This window comes from Patagioenas fasciata, chromosome 4, assembly GCF_037038585.1.
Source record: "Patagioenas fasciata isolate bPatFas1 chromosome 4, bPatFas1.hap1, whole genome shotgun sequence".
Lineage (NCBI taxonomy): Eukaryota > Metazoa > Chordata > Aves > Columbiformes > Columbidae > Patagioenas > Patagioenas fasciata.
Genome location: NC_092523.1, coordinates 11,076,204 through 11,086,061, shown reverse-complemented (window position 1 = coordinate 11,086,061; position 9,858 = coordinate 11,076,204). Strand labels below are relative to the sequence as shown.

Here is a 9,858-nt window from a genome sequence, read left to right as displayed (position 1 = left end):
CTAAAAGCACATGGTGGTATACAAATTACAGCAATCAGTGACTTGGCAAAAGTATGTTATAGTACCACAAAACTTATAAATACATTGACAGCAAAAGCCCTTCTAAAAATGGTGGATTGGCAACAATTGGTAATTGTAATGCAAAACTTAACAAGACTTTAGCAGCAGAACTTAAAATGATATTACTTTATATGTTTAAGAAAAAGGAAGAGAGAGAGAGAAGAGAAAAGCTAAGATATCAGAAAGAGAAAGGGAGAGAGAGAGAGACAGAGAGGGAGAGTAAGATATCACCACTCCACAGGTACATTGGTCCCGCGACGACCTCTGGAGGGAAGGACACGTTGAAGATTTACATGCTGCCAACCTGTATCATACGTGAGGTTGTTTTATAACCCAGTTCATTTATATGTGAGATAGGAGAAGGTGGTTCATCTCCTCCCTCTGCTCACTCTTCATGCTAATTAGGAAGATTCTTCTGGAAATGGGTCTGGGGTCTTCAAACTAGGGGAAAGTTCATGGTATTGATCAGAAGTGAGTTGTCTTGCCTGTCAGGGATAGCTGTTGGTTCGTGGTTTCTTCTGGTAATTAGTTGTCCAACAGATGGTTCATCTCTATCATCCCAATTAGGCCATGAGACCTTTTACAGCAACACTGTTAATTGTCCTTATCTTCCAAGGTGTCTGCCTTCATGGCCATAAAACTTTGGGAAAGATAAGACGAGGTGTCATCTATCTCTTCCTCCCAAAGTAACAAAAAACAGACATTTAAGGCATAACAAGGTCTTTGTTCTGCTAAGCATGGGGGGAGCGCTTCAAGGTTGTCACACAAGTCATCCATACAGCCAGAGAAAGTTAATGAATACATCTGTGCTCAAAATACACAAAAGTATCTTAAGTTTGTTCTGGAAAACCTACAGCCCAAAATAGAGGATGGATCCTGGGCCACAACTAACTTAACTCTGCCACAGCCACCATTTTTCAATGCACTGGAATGCACTTAACAATGCACATTCCACAGCACAATTTCGATTTAAAAAAAAAAATCAACTTATCTTTCATGTAAGTATTGACAGCAAATTTTCCTTGCTGCTCAGCATTTCTTTCTGATACATGAATTTTAATGATCACCTCAAGAGAAACAGTATCTGCTTAGCATTAGGTTCCAGAAGGGTCAATAGAACATGATGGAAAATGAGTTTTACATACCCAACTGGGTATATATAGAGGGATGGTAGGATAAGGAATAACTCTTATTCTCTTGGAAATATCTCAGAAGGATTTTTACCTATTCTTCCCTTCCATGAACACTTTGTATAGAGCAAGCATACAGAACTGCAGCATGGAAGCAGAACGTTAGAAAAGTTTTTACCATCAAGGTCACAGGGAACACTGCTCATTGTTCATTAATTCTGTGTAATAGACGTTTATAGGCACATGTCACTCAAGACGATACTAGAGAAATTAGGCTCGCTAGCATTTGGTTTAATTAGGCAGATCACCAATGTCTTTTGAGTGGTGTTATAAAAACAACAGCAAGCGCTGGCTATATCTTTCAGCAATATGCCCTTTAGCACAGATGAAGACAGACAGACAGATGTTCAGACTTCTTGTGGGAACCCTGAAGACATTTCCTTTTGAGTACCTTCATCCTAACCCTGTAGCAGTGAACAACTACATTTGGATCTGGTTACTCACTCCCAAGTGCAACAGATTTTGGATTGTTCATTTTATTTTTCCATCTTTCCTGATCAATTCTTATTTTGGATGCTATCTAGGAAAAACAAATAGAAATGATTAAGTGGTTTGCATTTAGACTTCCGTTTATTTATATTTTTGGCTGGCAGATTTGTTATACATTTAACGCTATCCAGAACCATGGATTTCATTTAACAACTTTTCCTCAGAAAATAATTTTGTTGACAATTACACTGATTTCTTTTTTGTTGGTAGTCCATCTTGCAGAAGCAAAAGAATCCAGCACCTTGGCACAAAAGCAGGATGCCACCAGCTAGCACGGGCTCATCTGCCTCTCTTCTTGTTTTTTGACCAGACTATCACAAAGAAATTCACTTCGTCCTCCCTCCCGTAGCTCACACTCACCATTTATCTCTATTTGACACAGTCTCTCACAGCATTCTCATAGCGAAACTGAAGAAGTGTGGTCTGGACGATCGAGTAGTGAGGTGGACTGCAAACTGGCTGAAGGAAAGAAGCCAGAGAGTCGTGCTCAATGGGGCAGAGTCCGGTTGGAGGCCTGTATCTAGTGGAGTGCCCCAAGGGTCGGTGCTGGAGCCAGTACTGCTCAATATATTCATCAATGACTTGGATGAGGGAATAGAGTGTACTATCAGCAAGTTTGCTGATGACACCAAGCTGGGAGGAGTGGATGACATGCCAGGCTGTGCTGCCATCCAGAGACCTGGACAGGCTGGAGAGTTGGGAGGGGAAAAATTTAATGAAATATAACAAGGGAAAGTGTAGAGTATTGCATCTGGGCAGGAACAACCCCATGTTTCAGTATAAGTTGCAGAATGATTCATTATAGAGCAGTGTAGGGGAGAGAGACCTGGGGGTCCTGGTGGACAGCAGGATGACCATGAGCCAGCTCTGTGCCTTTGTGGTCAGGAAGGCCAATGGTAGCTGGGGTGTATTAGAAGGGGGGTGGTTAGTAGGTCAAGAGAGGTCCTCCTTCCCCTCTACTCCACCCTCATGAGACCACACCTGAAATATTGTGTCCAGTTCTGGGCTCCTCAGTTCAAGGACAGGGAACTGCTGGAGAGAGTCCAGCACAGGGCAACCAAGATGATTAAGGGAGTGGAGCATCTCCTGTATGAGGAAAGGCTGAGGGAGCTGGGGCTCTTTAGTTTGGAGAAGAGGAGACTGAGGGGTGACCTTATTAATGTTTATAAATATACAAAGGGTGACTGTCAGGAGGATGGAACCAGGCTCTTCTCAGTGACAAACAATGGTAGGACAAGGGGTAATGGGTTTAAGCTGGAACATAAGAGGTTCCACTTAAACTTGAGAAGAAACTTCTTCTCAGTGAGGGTAACAAAGCACTGGAACAGGCTGCCCAGGGAGGTTGTGGAATCTCCTTCTCTGGAGACATTCAAACCCGCCTGGGCACATTCCTGTGTAGCCTCATCTAGGTGTTCCTACTCTGGCAGGGGGATTGGACTGGATGATCTTTCGAGGTCCCTTCCAATCCCTAGTATTCTATGATTCTATGATTCTATGATCTTGTATTGGTAAGCTTAGTACTTCTTGCTCTGCAGCAGAACCCTCCCCACACTCCTCTTCTCAGCACGTCTCTATTTGGACAACAAGGAGCAAGTCTTTTATTATGGCTCGTAAGTTATTTTTCAGGCTGTCATAACACTGCAAGCTAACAAAACGATGATAATTGCTCTCATTCTTGGTACTGGTGTGACCTCATCTCCCTCTACAAATACTGTCCTGTTTGGTTCATTCCTCCTGAGCAGATGTACAGGTACTGCTAGTTACATTTTTTACATTTGAATGCCTCAGAATGCATAAGAATAACAAAATACCCTGAAATCAATGTTTGGCTGGTGAAGTCCTTCTAATTCAACTGTGAGTCTCTCCCTCCTTGAGGAATTTCTCTGTGATGCCCACTGGGAAGCACTGAGTTCTCAGACATAGCAGGTGATGGAGATATTTTCCCAGCTCTAAAATCCTCTCTTTGAACCTTCCACAGGAAAAGCAGCTCTTTCAGCTGGGTTAGAAGATCCCATCTGTTTATTTGGCTCAGTTTTCTACAGCTCCTTCCGCTCAAAGAGCTGAATCTTCAAAAACAATAATTAGAATGAAAACTTCTTTTATACTGTTGAGTGTCCATGCCAGAGCTTGTAACATTCCAGAACACCAAGACACCCTTGAAGGTTGCTCACCAAAAACTGAATCTCCCATACAACAGTAATTTGAAAAATATTGCTGCTCCTCTTCAAGAGTTCTGACAACAAATACACCAGAAAATAAAATGTTTTCTGTATGTCTCAACAGATATAAAAAGATACTGAGCCACACTTGAATAATGCAGGACTGTGACAAACAACTCTTCTCATGCATCTAGGAAAAGAGTGTGGGCAGTTAAAGAAGTTTTGAAAGGTATAGGTATTGCTTGGTAAAGTTTGAAAGCTACATACTCAATGGAGGAGGCATGAGAAGAAAATAAAGGGAAGCAAGTATGTATGATGCAGTTGTACTCAGAAAGTCGTGATGTGAACACTAAAGGAAAAAATGAAGGAAGTTCATGAGGGTATGTAAAAAAGGAATGACATGGCCAAGGTTAGATGGGGAGAGGAAGAAGACGCAAGAGAGGAAGAGAAGCAAGAAGCAGAAATTATTCCACGTGGTAGCACGGACAAACATGAACACATGGACACGTGCTCAGTGGTGAAGACCTCCTATCATCACATCCCACAGTGACAATCAGCACTCTAGAAGCCATCAGGATGGCTGTACTACATTTTTGTGGGAAAAACAGGGATCAAGTTAAACTGCAACAATACTTCTAAGGAGTCTTTAACTAAATCCCTGACAAAAAAAAAGGACACAGCTACCCTGACAGAAAACTGCCATAAAGGAGCACATCTGTCAGGCTTGTTCCTGTACTGCACTGCTGGATACCAGAAGGGAGCACTCAGGAGGAAGAGAATTAGAATTTATTATTTGTGATAATTTTATAGGAAAAAAAATACAGGACTTAAATTTATGGCATTCAAGGAAATGGCACTTGGCATTTTTCAGAATCCTTTTTGTTATTTCATGTTCTGTTTCATTAAATTGCTCTTATGTTTCTTATTGAGCTAGACACAACCATGAGTTGTACTGTTGTGCTTCATCTCAGAGAGGAGCTGCATTTCACTGGCAGGCAAGACACCTGTTAGCAATTAGTTTGTTTATTTGACATTCATTTTTTATTTTATTCTAATAATTCTACTAAAAAAATACCTATATACTTAATATTAAAAGTGCAAGTAGTCTCACAACAGTAAAGTCCATGCTGGTATCAGGATTATAAAACAAAGACAGTTTCTGTGAGTCTGAGTGTTTGAGAAACCACCTCTCATTTCAAATCTTGAGCTTATTCAGTACCTAAACTGTTCCAATGAAACAAGTCAATATTCCCTCTACAAAGTCCTTATTATCCTCTCCACACATAGAAAGAATGAAAGAGCCTATAAAAGCATGTATTGGGAATCGAATGAAAAGGAGAGCTGGATTCACCACAGCAGGCAGAAATCATCTAGACCTGTCATCAGGAGCACCAAAACTGAGAGCCGAGAATGCCACTGAGTAGCTTGTTTCTTCCCAAAGCAAGTCTTTTTTCATCTTTAATCAGTCACAATTGAATCACTTTAATCAGTCACAAAGTTCATTTCTAGAAGGGCAGAATGAGTAGGCTGGTTTTCATACACTCATCTTCAGCATCAGCCCTAAACAGTTTAGCTAAGGAAGTAAGTGGAGTTCAGGATCTCATGTGGTAGGAGCAGGATAGCAAGCAGAATTGCAACCCTGGATTTCAGCAAGGCAAACTTTGACCCTTTCAGGCAATTGCTAAGGGAAATCCCATGGGCAAGGCTGCTTGAAGGTAAAGGGGCTCAAGATAGTTGGTTAGTGTTCAGGGACTGTTTCTACCAGGCACAAGATCAGAGCATCCCAACACATAGGAAGCCAAGGAAGGGAGCCAGGAGACCCGCGTGGTTAAACGGGGAACTGTTGGGTAAGCTCAAGTGGAAGAGGAGAGTTTATAGATCATGGAAGGAGGGGCTGGCCCCTTGAGAAGAATATACGGCTGTTGTCAGAGGGGGTAGGAAGGCAACTAGGAAAGCTAAGGTCTCCTTAGAATGAAACCTGGAGAGAGGGGTCAAGGACAACAGGAAGAGCTTTTTCAAATACGTGGCAGATTAAACTAACACCAGAGGCAATGTAGGCCCACAGATGAACGAGATGGGTGCCCTGGTGACAGAAGACAGAGAGAAGGCAGAGTTACTGAACGCCTTCTTTGTCTCTGTCTACTCTGCCGGAAGCTGTCCTGAGGAGCCCCGTACTGCTGAGGCCCCAGAGGAAGTCAGGACAATGGAGGAGTTTGCCTCAGTTGATGAGGACTGGGTTAGGGAGCAATTAGGCAACCTGGACATCCATAAATCCATGGGTCCGGATGGGATGCACTCGCGGGTGCTGAGGGAGCTGGCTGAGGTCATTGCTGGACCACTCTCCATCATCTTTGCCAAGTCTTGGGAAATGGGAGAGGCGCCTGAGGACTGGAGGAAAGCAAATGTTACTCCAGTCTTCAAAAAGGGCAAGAAGGAGGACCCGGGTAACTATAGATCGGTCAGCCTCACCTCCATCCCTGGGAAACTGATGGAACAGCTTATCCTTGGTGCCATCTCAAGGCACATCAGGGGTAAGAGGGTCATCAGGGGCAGTCAACATGACTTCACCAAGGGGAAGTCGTGCTTGACCAACCTCACTGACTTTTATGAGGACATAACAAGATGGATGGATGATGGCAGAGCGGTGGACATGGTCTACCTTGACTTGAGTAAGGCATTTGACACAGTCTTCCACAGCATCCTCACAGCTAAACTGAGGGAGTGCAGTCTGGATGATCAGGTAGTGAGGTGGACTGCGAACTGGCTGAAGGAAAGAAGCCAGAGAGTCGTGCTCAATGGGGCAGAATCCGGTTGGAGGCCTGTATCTAGTGGAGTGACTCAAGGGTCAGTACTGGGGCCTATATTATTCAATATATTCAGTTATTTGGATGAGGGACTAGAGTGCACTATTAGCAAGTTTGCTGATGACACTGAGCTGGGAGGAGTGGTTGACACGCCAGGCTGTGCTGCCATCCAGAAACCTGGACAGGCTGGAGAGTTGGGCAGGGAAAAATTTAATGAAATATAACAAGGGCAAGTGTAAAGTCTTACATCTGGGCAGGAACAACCCCAGGTTGCAGTATAAGTTGGGGAATGACCTATTAGAGAGCAGTGCAGGGGAAATGGATCTGGGGGTCCTGGTGGACAGCAGGATGGCCATGAGCCAGCACTGTGCCCTTGTGGCCAGGAAGGCCAATGGCATCCTGGGTGTATTAGAAGAGGGGTGGTTAGTAGGTTGAGAGAGGTTCTCCTTCCCCTCTACTCTGCCCTGGTGAGACCTCATCTGGAATATTGTGTCCAGTTCTGGGCCCCTCAGTTCCAGAAGGACAGGGAACTGCTGGAGAAAGCACAGTGCAGGGCAACCAAGATGATTAAGGGAGTGGAGCATCTCCTGTATGAGGAAAGGATGAGGGAGCTGGGTCTCTTTAGCTTGGAGAAGAGGAAACTGAGGGGTGACCTCATTAATGTTTACAGATATATAAAGGGTGAGTGTCATGAGGATGGAGCCAGGCCCTTCTCAGTGATAACCAATGATAGGGCTAAGGGCAATGGGTACAAACTGGAACACAAAAGGTTCCACTTAAATTTGAGAAGAAACTTCTTCTCAGTGAGGGTGACAGACACTGGAACAGGCTGCCCAGGGAGGCTGAGCAGTCTCCTACTCTGGAGGCATTCAAGACCTGCCTGGACATCTTCCTATGTAACCTCATCTGGGTGTTCCTGCTCTGGCAGGGGGATCTGACTGGATGATCTTTCAAGGCTCCTTCCAATCCCTAACATTCTGTGATTCTGTAATTTCAGTAAGATAATGGCAACAGAAAACTGTTACCACTTATAAGAATGAACTATTCCAGAGAGATGATTTGCAATAATATTATGCCAACACTTGCTTTTTTCTTTCATTAAAATTAAGTGCATAGAAGAAAGGACCCACATTATGACAACACATATTTAAAAATAAATTCCAAGCTGGTTAGTTCTCTCTGGTGTTCCAGTAATTCATGTCAAGGACATAGGTAGGAAGCTAATGTAATAACAAACATGTCCCCAGTTTCTCTTTTCTGCATGTTACGTGATTAATTTTCTTCAGTTTGACACTGTTTAACTTTCTGCTTGGATGCACAGAATTAAATCAAAGGAAAATAAAGAAGCTATTTCAGGAAAAGAAAAAAAAAGTTTCCTCCACACTAGAGCAGAGCATTGTTCCTATGATTCAGACTTGGAACAAGGCAGACTACAACTTCAAAGGCTGGAAAAGGACCCATTGTCTGGGTTTGCTTGGACTGGGAACTGCGAGTCACCCATGCAGAGCATCACGGAGGCAGTTGCTGTGATCTTCTCTGAGCTGAAAATGGAGCTCACAGTGAGAAGGAAGGTTTACAATGATGTCGCAGGTACAGCTGCAAACCTCCAGGCCATCTGAGGAATGAGCACATAAAGTGCTTTTAGGACAACTGTGACTTTCCATCACAGTGAGCTACCGCAGACTCCTCAAGGGAATATCAGAGGAATCCAGCTCCTGTTAGCCCTGCTGAAGTAGTCAAAATTGATGTCTAAAAGCTGATTCTGACCTTGGTCTGAGATTCACAGAACTGCACACAGTGAAGGAACAGGCTTAATCCCTTGACAAACAGGGTTGTCTTTGATGAGAGATTTCAGCTCAGTTAGTCCAGATACATATCGCTGGCTGTTCTGTCCTGGAAAACCTAAAGAACACCTGAACAAATGCTCTTTAATTTAAAGTGGGTTAGAGTATAAGGAACTATACATCTCTGTGAAAAGAATGTATGAGATCTAGAACAATGCTTCCTCTTCTGTTATTAAAAGAAAGTAAAAGAAAAAATAGGATCCTTGAACTTTACAAAAACATACCAAGAGAGGCAGACACCAGACACAGAGAATGTTTTGTGTCACCAACTGAGCAGAGACAATCAGGCATCTCCAAAGTTATCTTGATTTGGAAGGTTCCTCTACTTGCAATTCCTGACAACCCAAGAGTGTTTTACCAGCATGGACCTGGATCTTTATAGGGCCAAAAAGATTTTAAACTGTTAATAACTAATCCAAAATATAAATAAAATGCTGCAGACATAAGAAGAGCCAGTAAGATTATACATAGTGTTCCAGTACATTTATGGCTGTCTTCACAAGATCAGGCTGCAGCTAACTGCTGTGGTATGTGCCACAGGAAGCTTTGGTTTGCCACTACCATTGAAACAGGATAAACAGTTTCACTTCCCTATCACATGTTTTACACTTCTTTGTGACCAAATATTGGCATTTAGGGAGCCTATATGCTCTCTTACTGAACAAGACAGCTGATTTTAACCCCTGGATGCAGAATCTTACGTCATATTAGATCCACCTTGGCAGAATTCAGTTATTTAATACATAAAATGAAGGTAAAATGTCAGGATGCTCAGGAGGGTGATTGTAAGAGTCAGTCCGAAGAACAGTATTTGCCTGAACACTGCCATCAGGCAACAGAAGCCCTGATAGAAAGAATTGGACAATGACTTGGAGAGAGGCCTGAGGAGAATTGTGTTGCACAGGTGTCTCCTACCCAGGGGCTACCAGTAACAATGGTTGCTCTGTGGACTTCCACCTGCTGCCTCAGCCAAACTTGCGCCCACCTCCTAAAAGGAACTGTGTTATAGGGGTCTCTCCAACCCGGGGACAATAGCTGCTGTCCAGAAGATGGATTTTCATCTGCTGCTTCAGCCAAACTTGCCCCCCACCTCCTCCCTGTTACAAAGGTCAACGAAGAAGAGCATGCCCAGAAGCTCGCCAAGGGTCTTGAGGTCACCCAATGGACCAGAAAGAGACCCCTGAACGCAAGGCCACGCAGGCACAGATGCGCTCTGGTAAGCAAAGTGAGGACTTTTCGAGCCTGCGCAGTTAAGCCTGGGTTGTGAAACAAAGGCGGAGATTGGCCTCAACCCATGGGAGTGAGGGGGGGT

The 9,858-nt window shown here is 43.7% G+C and overlaps 1 long non-coding RNA gene across 1 annotated transcript; it reads right to left on the bottom strand.

The window, feature by feature from the left end:
* Window positions 1-1,032: 1,032 nt before the first annotated feature.
* On the bottom strand, window positions 1,033-2,839 carry LOC139827897 (uncharacterized). Its single transcript, XR_011739021.1, has 3 exons — window positions 2,721-2,839; window positions 2,100-2,198; window positions 1,033-1,770 (listed from the first exon to the last, which is right to left on the bottom strand). It is a non-coding gene; the product is annotated as an uncharacterized lncRNA (long non-coding RNA).
* Between the last annotated feature and the right edge of the window lie 7,019 nt (window positions 2,840-9,858).